The sequence below is a fragment of the Onychostruthus taczanowskii genome, unplaced genomic scaffold (assembly GCF_017590055.1).
Source record: "Onychostruthus taczanowskii isolate IOZ18803 unplaced genomic scaffold, ASM1759005v1 scaffold7, whole genome shotgun sequence".
NCBI lineage: Eukaryota > Metazoa > Chordata > Aves > Passeriformes > Passeridae > Onychostruthus > Onychostruthus taczanowskii.
Window position 1 is genome coordinate 423,000 of NW_024504786.1, and position 14,267 is coordinate 437,266.

At 50.1% G+C, this 14,267-nt stretch overlaps 1 protein-coding gene across 1 annotated transcript in view; it reads left to right on the plus strand.

The window, feature by feature from the left end:
* The first annotated feature begins 203 nt into the window (after positions 1-203).
* JAK1 (Janus kinase 1) overlaps positions 204-14,267 on the plus strand; it is a 61,937-nt gene continuing 47,873 nt past the window's right edge. Inside the window, exons 1-3 of the mRNA XM_041421662.1 lie at positions 204-373; positions 541-834; positions 1,764-1,869. The gene's annotated coding sequence lies outside the window, so the exon portion shown is untranslated. The remainder of the gene's footprint in view (positions 374-540; positions 835-1,763; positions 1,870-14,267) is intronic.

Genomic DNA, 14,267 nt, shown 5'->3' on the forward strand with positions numbered 1-14,267 from the left:
CTGTGTGTGTGTCACCCCGCGTGTGTGTCCCTGTGCGTGTGTCGCTCTCTCTGTGTCACTCTGTGTGTGTGTGTCACTCCGTGTGTGTCACTGTGTGTGTGTCACTCCGTGTGTGCCACAGCCCGCGCTGTCCCGTGCCCACGCCGTGCCCGGTGCGCGCTCCCGCGGGTGCCGCCGTGCCCGCCCTCGGGGGCGCGCGCCNTTTCGGGGGGTGCGCGGGCGGGGCCGCCGCCCCCCCCCTGCCCCGGGCGGGTCCCGGCGCTCCTGAGGGGCGAGCGGCGCGGGGGGCGCTCCGCGGGAGGGGGCTCCCCGTCCTGTCCCGTTCCATCCCGTCCCGCAGGCTGCTGCCCGGCTTTCCCCCTCCCCGTTCCAGGTAACCTCGGGGAAGCGCCCTGGCAGCCAAGTTGGGAGGCAGCGGCGGTGGCGGCCCGGGCCCCGCCGGGCTCCGCCGCCCCTCAGCGCCTCCTCCGTGCCCGTCACCGCCCGGCACGCCGCCGGATCCCCGCATGTAACCAGATGTTTGTTTTCTTCCCTCTTCAGACTCGCCGGGATTCGTGTTGACACCGCGCCCCGGGAAGATGGAAATGAGGTTTGCTCCCCTCGCACAGCTGAAGAGCCCCGGCAGGGTGAGAGCGGCTCCAGCGCTGCGAGATCCTCGGGGTGGGGAGGGACAAGCCCTGGGGCTGTGGGCAGGGAATGTCCTCAATCGGGTCGCTGGGATGCTGAAGGAATTTTGGTTCCTATGAAGCAAAAATACCACCAGCCCCAAAGGGGCAGGAGGAGGTGGAACTGGAGTTTAAAAAGCAACCAGGCCAACTTAAACGGGTTTCAAAGGTGAGAACTGGCAGCAAACATTGGAAAGTGGAGAGGTTTTTTTAAAAAGTGTATGGAAATTTGCAGGGCCTTAGCAATAACAAGAACAAAAATGTGTTCTGGCCTCCAAAACTAATGTGGGGTTTGCTATAAAGTAAGGTGATTTTTTCCAGATAAATGGAGAACCTGCTTGAGCTTTCTCCATCAGGTCTGTGTAGCTTTAGTCTGGCTGAAGCAAAGCAAAAATCTCTGTGTGTGTGTGTGTGATGCAAGACAACAAACCGTGTTTGTATTGGGGGAAGAGCTGGATCCTCCAGAGAAAATGGCATCAGCCTTGGAATACGGGTGTGACTCCAGCAGCTGCTGTTGCAGAGGGTGCTGGGGAGGAATTGTTCACCCTCCCCTTTAAAACCCTGGTAAGGAACTGCTGGAGCAGGAGTAAAATCCTGATAGAGTGATCAAAGCGTGCTTGAATTGCCAAGCAGTGATTTTCTCTCATCACCTCAGCCTGTGAGATGTAGAATCCCCAATCCCACACTTAAGCCATGCTGAAATCAGTAGAATTCCTCACCTGGAATACCAATGCTGGTGTGAAAACACCTGGGAGTGAGAGCCAAGGGCCCCTTGCTCATGCAGCTGCTTTCCTTTTCAAAACCCACCCTTGCACGGACAGAATCCATTAATATTTTTAGCAAGTTTTTGTTGTGCTTTCCTAGCAACAGCCAATTCCTTAATGATTAATCCCCAAACTGTGGCAAATCTGCAAATTTGGGGATGCATGCTGAAGTCATCTGTGCTGCTGCCTGACGTCAGCATTGCATAATCTGTTGACTGTCCCCTTTTTATGTAATGTATGTTTGGAGTTTGTTTTAAAATGTGCAAATGTTTTTTTTTCCCCTGCCTGCTGCTCCTCCGATATTCCACGTTTGCCTCTCCGTTGCCCTCTGGAGTTGCAAACTTGTAAGGCAGCGTTTTCACGGCTGGATCCAGCCCAGTGTTTTGTGTTTCTCTCTTAAAAACAGCCTCTGGGACATCTCAGCACCTTCTCTTTGCCAGGTGAGTTATTTATAGAGTGTTAAAAAACCCCCCCCAATTTTTGGAGTTTCTGCTTCCCGCTGGTGGAAACATGGAAGCTTCTTGTGCTGCTCCATCAACATCATAAATGGACTTTTATTGGAAACTTAGTAACACATTAACTTTGGCACCATGAAACCCTTGTGTTTTTTTAAACTCATTTCAGAACTTGATGTATCCAATTCCCTCAGGCAGCGTGGGGGTGATGGAAATAATTTTGTGATGTTTTCAGGAATGCCTGGTTTTAGGAAAGAAAAAAACAAAGAGGGGCTAAAGTTGTAGAAATACACAAAAAAAGTGGTGGGTGGAGAAATAGTTCTGTGGTCTTTCCAGCAGTGCCTGTTTTTAAGGAAGGAAAAAAAAAACCAATGGGGGGAGTAAATATAGGTTGATGGAAGCTTGTAATTTAACTAATTAGCGGGATTGTGTATTTCAAATGTTTTTATGTGGATTTGATGACCTAAAAATGCCAACTGGGGCACCTGGAGGCTGCTCCCTGCAGTCCCTGTGGGCACAGCTGCCGCTGGGAGCTGCTCCCCTCGCAGGGCACCGTGCTGCCTCTGGAGACACACGTGCCAGGCTCCAGAGGAGCCCAGAGAAGCTGTGGGGCGGGCTGGGCAATCCCAGCTCCTGGAAAACCAGGCAGCAGGAGCCCGGTGGCGGGCTCAGGGCACGGTGCCACCCTTGGGGTTGGTGCCGCCGTCGGGGCCGTGCCCGCGGCGATCCCGCTGTCCCAGAGTGGCTCCAGCAGCTTTCCTGGCTGGCTGCCACTGTCCCCACTGCTCCCTGACACCCAACACCCGGGCAGCATGAGCCAAGTGCTGCTGGCTGCCTGGATTTAAGGGGGAGGGAAGGGCTGTCCCCTGTACCAGGGGTGGTTGCTCTTCCTCCATTAAATCCAGCGTGGGTGGATTTGCCCACGAGGAGCTGCTGCTTAAAACCACTCGGAAGCCGCCGCGGTCATTAAGATTTAACACTAATTATGTGGATAATTTCCTGGAGTGAACCTCAGCTGCAAAACCGCTTGTGTTAAGGCTCCTGAGGCTTTCACCTGCGGGGTGACGCGGGGTTTTTGGGACGCTGAGGGAGGAGGACACCGAGGACTCGGCAGTGCCACGGAGGGGCCAATGACTGCCAGGCTGCCCTGGCTCAGTTATCACAGTGCTGATGCTGTCTCTTGTAAAGGTACAGTACTGTGATAACTGAAGGATGGCAGCCATCTGAGCTTCACGGCACCCTGGGGCCACCAGAGCCACCACGTGCAGCCTCCTGCTCCGCTGGAGTGTGCTCGTTTCACCTGGAACCCTTGGCATAAAGGTCACGTTTGTTTCAATAAAATATTACACGCTTTGCCTCGTTATTGGCTGTTTCATGTGGGGAGGGCTTCCAGGAATGCTGTGCTTTGGAAGTGGGCAGAAATGGTTCCCAAAGCAGGTCCTGTGCAGCCTGGTGGATATTAAATAACAGAGAGCCCCCTCGGTGGGGTTACTTGGTAACAGAACAAATTATTCTGTAGCACTAGAGAAAATGAAGCCCTTTTGAGATACTTTTTAATATTTTTTTGTTAGGATACCGCAGTCTGGGCTGGTTACTGTAACTCAAAGGTCTCTATGTGGAAATTAGTGGTGGGAAATGGGTTCTTTCCATCAGTGAGTTACTGGTGGATCGGGGATCGGTCCCTTGCAGGGTTTCCTTAGGGCTTCTCTGCTCTGTGAGTAGGGGTCTGAATTTCCTAGGTCATTTTTACAGCGGTGTCATCACAATCCCTGGAAACGAGGTGGTTTTCAGGGAGCCTGTGCTGATCTCTGTGCTGTGAGTTAACTCTGCAGTGCTGGGACGCGTCAGCAGAGGGGCCCCGCGGGCCGGCTTCTGGTGGGAGTGTGAAATCCCAAGATTTTTGCATAAAGTAACCGGAACCCTGCAGAAATGTCCGTGCAGTGCCCGTTTCCCAGATCCCTGCCCTTCCCCGAGGAACTGGTGCCATTCAGGCTCCCGAGGCTGATGCAGCACTTTCCAGAGGTCACTATTTACTCTCCATCCTGACATTCGGTGTGGTCATTGACCCAACAGTGTTTAGAAATTCTTCTTTCTGGGCTGGATGATTCTTGTCCAGCAGGGCTTTGCCCTCTGCTTCCCTGCTGCTCGGGGAAGAGGACAGGGATTAGCCCCGAGATGGTAAGAAGATGTTTTTTCATTTCCCTGCTGCTCGAAGTTTTTGGGGCCAGCGCGGCGGGGTCGGGGCTGTGCAGCCGTGATGGAACATTTTGCCAGCCTGCGTCACTTAAAGGGAGGAAATTCTTACTGGTGCTGTGACACAGGCTCGAGGCTGCTTCTGGAGGAGGGCTCTGTCTCACCAGAAACTGCAAGCAATAAAAAAAGACATCCTGCTACCAAGAGCTTAAATTCTGGCTTAAAATCTGAGCAGAGTCAACCCTCAGCTTCCACTTTCCAAAGGTTACAGGCACCTCTTTATCAGGCAGGAATGTGCTTATCCCAAAAAGGAGCAGTGCTCATCTCTGTGCTGGCTGTCCCACAGAAGCACTGCTGTGCTGCTCCTTGCTGTGCCACCATCATTCCAGCATGGCTGGGAGGGAGGAGGAGCTGTGGGAGCATTTGAAAGCTGCCCAGGGCTCTCTCTTTACCCGTTTCAGGATCCAGCATGTGCTGGAATGTGCATCCCCTTTCCTGGGAGAAAGGCAGGTGCATCCAGCCAGGTGCTCACGGTGCTGCCCCAGGGGCAGCTCCAGGTGCTCCCTGATGGAAACAACGTGGTGACTCCCTGTAGAAACCATCATGTTCTTTCCTGCCCACAGAAAGCAAGATAAGTGCTCAGAAGCAGATCCAAGGTTTGTTATGGATCAGATCCAAGGAGTACAGTTGCTCACAGGCATGGCTCAGGTTTGAGGTTAAAGGCCAAGCCGTGCTGTTTTTAGGGACGTGCAGCAGAGCTGTGCAGGGGCACTCCTGGGGCTGCTGAACAGGGCACAGAGCCCGCCCCAGTGACTGGTGCCTCTCATTTCCTGTCACAACAAGCACAGCCTCAGCTCTGGCATGGCACAGGAGCTGAAGCACTGGCTGTGCCTCAGAGCAGCACCTCTCCAGTCACATTTTCTGGAATTTATCTTCCTCTCTAGCACAGTGGGCACAGGGTCCATCTCTTTTTCCTGTAGCTCCTTACTGATGTAGACATGGGACCCACTGGTGGGTTTGCTGTCCAAACATTGCTGCACGTGAACAATGCAACTCTCAGAGTCTCTTTTGCCACAGGAGCACTTCCTCCTACCAACGTGTTGAAGCAAGACATAAACAACCTGCACCCAGTGGTACAGAAACAAGGTCTGTGCTCTCTGTGCTGAAGCTGTCTGTGGTTCCTGGGACTGATCCCAAGGCAAGGCAGTTTCTCGTGCCGTGTCTCCGCTGCCGTTCCAGACGGGTCTGTTCTTACCCAGCAGTTCTCAGGCTCTTGCATCAGGAAAGTCCCTTTTCCCATCTGGACTCTGCTGCCTTCCCACCCACGTTCCACGTGGGGAGAGGAGCACTCCTGCTCCTGGGATGTCTCCTCGGGGCTGTGAGGCTGCAGGCTGGAACAGCTGCTCTGCTCCTGGCTCCCAGCCTCAGCTCAGCCTTTTAAGGGTGGGAGCTGCTGCTCGGAGCAACCTGGCCCTTCTGACAGCAGCTGGATTAAAGGCATCCACTGTCTGCAGCCCTTGAAACCAGGTGAAGAGTGTTGCCTTTCTCCAAAATGCCCTTTTTTCCCCCCTCCAAATGTACCTTCTGTTTCTGTTAGACTGAAATAAGAAGAATCTTTCCCAAAAGAGCTTTAAGCATTCAGCCATTTCAAAGTCCAGCAGTGCCCTGTATGAGTCAGACTCTTTTAATTGCTGCTTATTTAGATCTTCTCCAGCTTAGTGCAGACACTTGAACTTGAACTTTAACCCAGACCTTCGTGATTAAACATCTTTACAAACCATGCTGCCTACTTGCAATGTCCCCGTGCAAATATTAGATGTACTAGAAAGCAACTTGGATTTATGTCTGATTAAGGAATTCCTCAGCATGAGCCTGGAGATGCTGGACAATGTGGAATGAGCTCTGCTGAGGCCTCTCTGTGCTGTCCTGGTTTCCCCTGGAACTGGAAGCAGTGCTCAGGAGCAGCGTGTGAACAGAGGGTGACACAATCCCTTCTCCTTTCTCCATAAGATATTTCTGCCTGTATTTCACATTTTGGAAACAGCTGCTTGCTGACTTGTTGGATTATATGTGAAGCCTGCATTTTGTCATTACCTGTACTGTCCTGGTTTCCCCTGGAACTGGGAAAAGCAGTGCTCAGGAGCAGCGTGTGAACAGAGGGTGACACAATCCCTTCTCCTTTCTCCATAAGATATTTCTGCCTGTATTTCACATTTTGGAAACAGCTGCTTGCTGACTTGTTGGATTATATGTGAAGCCTGCATTTTGTCATTAGCTTGATTCACCAAGGAAAACTGACTTTATTTGATGGCTGATCAGGGACAGAAGTACTCAGCAGGAGCTGAGTGTTCCAGTGTGGTGCAGTGCCAGTTACTGCTGCAATTGCTGCATTTGGGCAGATGAGAAAGACAAGATTGCAGAGTTTGGTACATAATCTTCTCTTAATAACATTTCACAGGAGCAGCAGAGGTGCACAGACCCATGTGTGGATTAATATACTCTTATACAAGGTCTTTAATTGATGTTGGGCATCAGTTAAGCGTTCTAATTTTTCTGGGACTGGTGGAACCAGAGGAAAGACCCCTCTACTCCAAAGGGCTTTGGCTGCCAGCTGTGCTTCAGTTCATAGATTCAATTAAAATTCAAATCTCAAGTTCCCTTTTGACTGCAAGAGGCTGAGAGCTGCACTTTGGGGTTGGTGATGCACAGGGATGTGCATCTGCCACTGGAAAAAGCCTCTTTCAACCAGAGCAGAAAATGGAGAAAAATACGAGGCTGCTCAGATTTTTCCTTGGACCTCCCTAGGTCTGCACTAAAGCCTCACCACAGCTCAGGACACAGCAGTCCCCAGGTCTGTGCCACCCAGGGTCACCTTAAATGAAGGCAAATTTGCTTGATTTGGTGCTGGACAGCAGTGCTAGGGGAGCCCAGAGCTGGGGCAGGAGGGCTGGAGAGGGCAGGGAGTTGTTGGTGCTCCTTCTGCCTCCTCCTCTCCACGGTGAATGTCAGAGCTCTATTGACTGCCCTCCCTCTGAATGAACTCCAGGAGCAGGCAGAGTACACTGAATAATTCAGGAGAGACGTGTGTTTAAACATTTGCACAAGCCTCAGATTCCTCCTGCCTAAAAATGAGACTGGCAGAGAGCAAATGATTCCTGCTCGAGGAGTTGGTGGACGGACAGTGGAGCTGTGGATCCCATCCCAGCAGCCAGGACCCCATCCATGGGTCTCATCCCTGCTGCCTGGAGCAGCCTGGGGCTGGGGGTGGTGGGAAGTTCAAGGCCATGAGTTGAGGGCTGCACGCACAAGGGCAGCACCAGCACAGGCAGGTTTGGTCTGGTGCTGGCAAAGAGCCCTGGAGAAGGGGCTGGTAGAGGAGCAGGGGAGGTCAGGGGGGATCAGTGGTTTAATTGGAACAGGGAGAGCTGTTTTCCATGATGGGAGTCTCACCTCCAGCTTATTTTAAATACAACATGACTTTATGATAACACACAAAAAGGTGTCAGTGTTGGAGCAGATTCTTCCAGAGGCCAGTGGATGAGGAGGTGTCAATCCCTCTCCCATGGAAGCACAAGCTGTGCTGGATGAGATGGACACAAATCCCAGAGACAAGTGAGAAGCTCCAAGAGAGTGTTCCTGGTTTGGTGTTTTCTGTGTGCTCACATTCCCAGAGTGATAAAAACATCCCATGGTTGTTTGAGCAAAATCTCCTCCCTGTGCAGAACGTCCACATCTGCATCCAAAGCCTGGCTGCATCCTGGTTTGAAATGGATCCAGAGGACTCTGGAAATGAAAATTTCCACAGGTTTATTGCTAATGAAGCCTAATTAATTTTGAACGGAAATGTGCCAAGTTTCTGCAGTTGTGTGCAGCCCCATTAAAGGAAAACTCACAGCGGCTTTATCTGAAAATTATCAGAGGAACAGGGTTTGTTGAGTTCCTTCTTAGGCTGTGGACTTCTCCCTTCTTCACCTCTTGAACTCAGCTAAGTTAAAGGAAATGTCACAGCCTTTTAAAACACCTGCCTGAGATATAAGAGGAAATGAGGAAAACAGAGAGATGGGAGAAGATTCCTACACTGCTCCTCACCTCCATAGCTTTCGTGGACTGGAATGGTAACTTCAGCTATTTCCACCAGGTTTTGTTGCAGTCTGGATGTTCTCAGTAGGTTTGAAACCCATATTCAAGTGCACTGTGACAATTCTCCTCTTAATGTGGACTGTGCCATTTAAAGGCCACCCAGGGTGACAGAGACCAGCCAGAACATCACATTTCTCTAAGATCCCTGACACTCTTTTTTTCCCTTCCCACAGCAGCCACATGGTCTTGCTGACTCCATTCAACCAGCACAGCTGGACTGGAGCACTCAGCTCATCCTTAATGGGAAAATACTCCACTTTCCTCCTGATCTGGAACTTGTTTGCCATCCTGCCTGGATTTCTGAGCCCTCTGTGCCATTGTGAACAACATTCCTCCTGGAAATACAACCTTAATTCCCACTCTCTTTATGACAGAGGGAGGGGGAGTATGGTAAACCCCACCTCAAAATGCTGCTTTTCAACCCAGGGTGAGGAATTGTCATTTCCAAAAGCGTACCCGAGGAAAACAGCAGCAGCAGAGTGAGCTTTGGAATTTGTCCAGGCATTAAAGATTTTAGAAATGCTACGTGCTCTGTGTCACGTGTGTCCCCCTGAATGGGACAGGGGACCTGGACAGTGCTGGGCATGACCTGAGAAATGCTCCAACCAGATACACAAACTCTGGGGTGTGTGGACAGAGAGGGACATGATCAATATTGGATCATTTTGGTGACAAACGTGGCGTTTCCCATCTGAAAATATTTAATTATTGCTCAGGTTGAGGTCGCTGCTGCGCTTTGTGCCTCCCACCAGCACACTCCACTTCCAGTAAGTGCTAAACTTTCCCTTATAAAACCCAGCTGTTGCACATACAACTTTTTCTGGGATATATATATATATATCTCCCAGAAAAAAAAAAATCCATATATATCCATAAATATCCCGGTGGATGTGGAGCCAGTCCATGAGCAGCAGCATTGTCTAGCTGCAGTGGTGTGGCGGGCAGGCAGCCAGGCAGCAAGTGGGTACCTGTGAGCTGTGCCAGCAGCAAGCTCATCCTTCTGGAAAGGGCTGTGCTGGGAAGTGGATGAGCTCAAGAAAATGCATTTGAGCTTCTGGGCAGTATTGATTTATCCTGATGTATTTTATTCATCTGCTTGAAGCACAATAAAAACGTGCTGGTGGATTGAGTCGGAGTTCAGGGGAGGGGGAGCCAGAAGTGGGGCTTGGAGCTGGCCACCATCATCATCTTCCTCCTCTGCAGCTGCTCTAGAGCTGTACACAAACCCAGTTTGTGCTTCCCAGCAAGGCAGCAGAAGGGATCTTTTTCAGTAGAGAAATCCGGGGAGAAAATGAAAATAAAACTGTTGGTTTGGTTTGGTGTAAGAACAATGAACAATGATAAACCAACGGGAAAAAGCAGACAGTGAAGGCAAGCAACAACATGAACACGCCTGCTGCAGGGCTTGGACACGGCAGCAGCACCTCCACACTCCCCAGCTTGGAGGAAAGTGAGTGAACTCATCCCCCCTGCCAGGAAAGTCGGGAATTGAGCTCCTGATCCACCTCCCACCCACGGCTCTGGCAGCTCGCTGCAGCCTGTCCAGGAAATCCCCCTGCAGCCCGGCTGGGGCACCCTGGGAACCAGGACACAAAATCTAATCTCTGCTTTGCCAAGAACCCCTGCACTACAGACGTGAAGTAGCTCTCCTTCCCCAAAATGAGATTATTAGCTTTAAACAAAAGGGTTGCGCACCATGTTTAGAAGTAGTTAATTACTCGGGAGCAATTCACACCTTCCCTGTGTCTCAAAATAAATTCTGTCGCTTGCTTTTCCAAGCAGAGCTCTCCGAAAACCGTGTCAGCAGCGGGGTTTCACGCATGTTCCGTGAGCACAGGAAGCTGAAGATAAATTCAGCAACAGATCAGATGTAAAGAACTTGTGCACTTGGCTGTCTATTTATACCCTCCGCGAGCAGCCAGGGACCCCACGGGCTCTGAGGTGTTCCGTGGGGATGGGGTACAGGGGTACCCAAAAACCCAGCTGAAGGGGTGCTTTGGATTTTGGAGCACCCAGGGTTTGGTTGGTGACCCCCTCCTCCTGCTCCTCTTGGCCCTGCATCCTGACTGCTCCCCATCCTGCAGCACGGGGAGAACCAAAAATATCATTTGTGAAATGATTTCTAATTTCCACAGCGCTCTGCAGAAGCGAGCGAGGGCACAGAGTTGTTCTCAGAATGCTTTCAAATCCTACTACAGGTTAGGGAATTTTACATCTCCTTTTACTCATCTCTGACTTCATTGCATCCTCCTGAATTCTGCTGATACGAGTGAGGAGAACCAGAGTTACTGCCAGGAACAAATCAATGACAAACTGGAAGCACTTAGGGAGTGTTAAATCACTTTTATATAAAAGTCCTGTCAATCCCAAGCTGTTGCCATCAGTGATGTAAAGCACTTTACCGTATGCCCCTCAGTGTAACCTGAAATATATTTAAAAAAAGCTTTTAAAACATTTAAACTGTTTAAAGTGAAGTGTAAATATCCCATTTCAGAGGGAAAGGTGAAGCTTGGAATCAAACTGCAGAGTGGGCAAGGAGGGGATAATCCATGCATCCATCCCTACCCTTTCTTTAAAGAAGGCTACAAGAGGAAATTTGTTGGAATTTAGTTTGATTTTTAAATCACAAATACCAAGATGGTCAGATCTCATCTTCTGTATTTTGCCTCTTATTTTTTTGGTGGAGAATATTTAAATCACAAATTTTTAAATCACAATTTGTTGGATTTTTAAATCACAAATACCAAGATGGTCAGATCTCATCTTCTGTATTTTGCCTCTTATTTTTTTGGTGGAGAATATCAGTGCATCCTGGAATTTGCAAAATAAAGAAGGATGTAAGATACAAGATAATTCTTCAGATGTGTCACTGCACCCCAGTACTTAGAGGGGAAAAAAAAGGTTTATTTTTCTTTATTTACTTTTCTGCAGCTCTTTGCAAGCCTATTCTCTTTTTAAGCAAGAGACAAAGCCACAATTACAGATGATTAATTCCTTAGAGAAAACTACTTCAAGAGTTTTAATACAAAATTGCATCCTTCCTATAGGCTGGAATGTTGTGGTAAACACAGAGAATTTTGGGTATAGGTTGGAAATGCCTCCCTGTTATTAACATAGTTCTTGGAGGAATTTTTAGAAGCACACTGATTTCATCCCAGTTTTGTGTCAGAGAGCAACGAGCAGAAATCAGCAGTGTCCCAAAATCAAGGAAAAGAAGGCAAAAGCTCACGTAGCACACAGGACTGGGAGACTGAACACACAATTTCAGTGAAATCCAAGTGCCAGAGCAGCTCAGTCCCTGTTTGTTTTTTTTTTTAAAGTGAGGTGTGTGAATTTAATTCTGGCTGAAGGACGTGGCCTTTGGGATCCTGGGTCATTTCTGGACATGATCCTGAGCTCTGGGCATGGATTTCCATGGAGGAGAGGTAAAGCTGCTAAGCCCCTTATGCAATCCTTGGTCACAACCTCAGCTGGGCTGGGCTGGGCAGCTCCAGGATTTAAGGACCTTCAGTTGCTGTGCTGAGAAACAAGTCTTGCCTGTAAGGCATAGGTAATGCAGATCTGGGGGGGTTTGCAGCATGAAAACCCACCAAGAAAAATGATTTTATCCTTATCATGGCAAAGCCATGGGAAGGGCTGGTGAGAAGGAAGGAGAATTGGTGGAAGCAGCTCCTGCAGGTAAAATGTGGGGAAAAGGGAACAAGGAGAGGTCAGGCCTGGGAACCATGGCACATCCATACATATCTTAGATGTTAGGTGCTGGAAGCTGGGTGCTGAGAATTTCAGACTTTCTGTGCTGCCAGGCACTGACCCCCAGGAGAACACTGTATTGACCTGAGAGCGTGGAGAAGGATTCCAGAATGGAATGACAGAACTGGGATTGTGGGTGTGGAGATCAAATAGAAATGTGTGATATCACAGGGTGGGAAAATTAGAATTTAAAGTTTTAGAATATAGTAATATCTATAAGGCAATAGAGAAGTTTTAGAGTGGTGGCTGGTCCTTCTTCACCTTCTTCTTCAGGAGTGTAGGTGGTATTTTGTCATTAGATAAAGAAATCCACATTGCGGAATATGAGTGGTTAATTATTAGCTTAAAAGTAAAAATAATTTGTCATTTCTTTATTAGATAGTATTTCCTTAAAATACCTTATAAAGATACATATGAGGCCATTTTGTGACTTGTTAATGAAATGCTGTAGAACTCACAACTTATAAGACTACAATATAGATAAGAATTAATACATATCTGAGTCTGAACATGAAATACCATCTCTACACATTTAATTCTGACCCTGACCAAAGCAGAAAAAGAAGATAAAAAGGCAATAGTTAGGGAAAAATCCTTCCCTGGCAGGGAGGTAAGGCCCTGGCACTGGTGCCCAGAGCAGCTGTGGCTGTCCCTGGATCCCTGGAAGTGTCCAAAGCCAGGTTGGATGGGGCTTGGAGCACCCTGGGACAGTAGAAAGTGGCAGGGTGTGAAATGAGATGATTTTTAATGTCCCTTCCAATCCAGACCCTTCCATGATTCCATGATTTGCACTGTTTAACCTCTCTTCTTCCAGCCTCAGGCTCTTTTCTAATCTTGAGATTACCAAAGTGATGGAAGCAGGGTGAGGCTCCAGTGCCTTCCCACAGTGTGTGGTTAATCCAGACCCAGTGGCCACGTAGCTGAGCAAAAAGGTTAACATGGTGCAAAATCACCCAAATTCCACCCTGCTGCTTCCCTGACGGCTGTGGAAACAGGGCTGGCTTGATTCTTCTCGGGAGAGGGGGAAAATGGAATCGGTGATTATTTCTTCAGTCTGTAAATTACAGCCACCTGGACGTGTGCACTCCCAGGCCAGCAGCACCTGACTCCCGGCTGCTCCCAGGCTGATTTCCTGGAGAAAAGGGACAAAACTCGGCATTGCTGAGGCACGAGGCAGATGAGCCGGGGCAGAGCAGCTGCAGGGGTGTGCAAACACCTCAGAACAGAAAGGGGCCTTTCACACCCCGTGCTGCCACCCGCCAGAAAGCCTCGATGAAATGGTGTCAGTGTGCTTAGTCTGAGTTACACGGAGGGGAAATATTTATCAGAATGGGTTTTTTAATGACCTGTTCATCTTTTAGGACAATTCCCCCAAAAGGCAGCAGCAGATTTACTCTTCAGTCAGAAGAAAATGCCAGATACGTGTGGTGTGTGGGAAGCAGGGGCGAATGATTTCATTGAACTGAATCATTTTCTTATGCATTTTACTTCCACTTGTGCCGTTTCCTGTGACTTTGACAAGAGTTTGAAACCGCAGTGAAAAAAACAGTTTCTTTTCTGTGCAGACGGGAGGACTGTAAGCGTCTCCTCATTTCAATGAGTTGTTTACACCAGCTCGCTCACATTGGCGTGAGAATGGAAACGAGGTTGTGGGTTTGTAACAGGTCGGGCATTTCTGTAACCAGCAATAGGACAAGAAGATGTGGTCGTAAACTGTGCCAGGGCTGGTTTAGGTTGGACAGCAGCAGCAACTTCTCCATGGAAAGGGTGCTCAGGCCTCGGCAGGGGCTGTGCGGGGAGCTCTGGAGTGCCCATCCCTGGAGGTGTCCCTGGACGTGGCACTCAGTGCTCTGGGCTGGGCGACTGCTTGCACTCGGTGACCTTGGAGGGCTTTTCCAAGCTCAATGATTCTGTGATTCAGAATCATTTGATAGCTCAAACAGCCCCGTGACAAACTCTGGGCATCTGCGGAGGCGACAGCGGCAGCTTCGGCACTGGCGTGGGGAAGAACCCGCAGCTCCGGCACTGTCCGAGCGGTAACCACGGAACGCTGGCACGGCTCGGGCTGGAAGGGGCCGTTCCCACACACGGGCCGGGCCGCCCCCGCCCCGCTCCGTCCCGCGGTGCCTCAGCCGGGCCCGGCCGGGCCCAGGCGCCTCCCCGGGGCGGGCCCGGCCCCGCGCATGCTCCGTGCGCCTCCGCCGTGCCGGGACCGCCGCCCTCCGCTCCGCCGCTGAGCGCCGCGGGCCGTCCCCGGGCTGAGCCTCTCCCGGCCCGGGCTGCCCCGCACCGCACCGCCC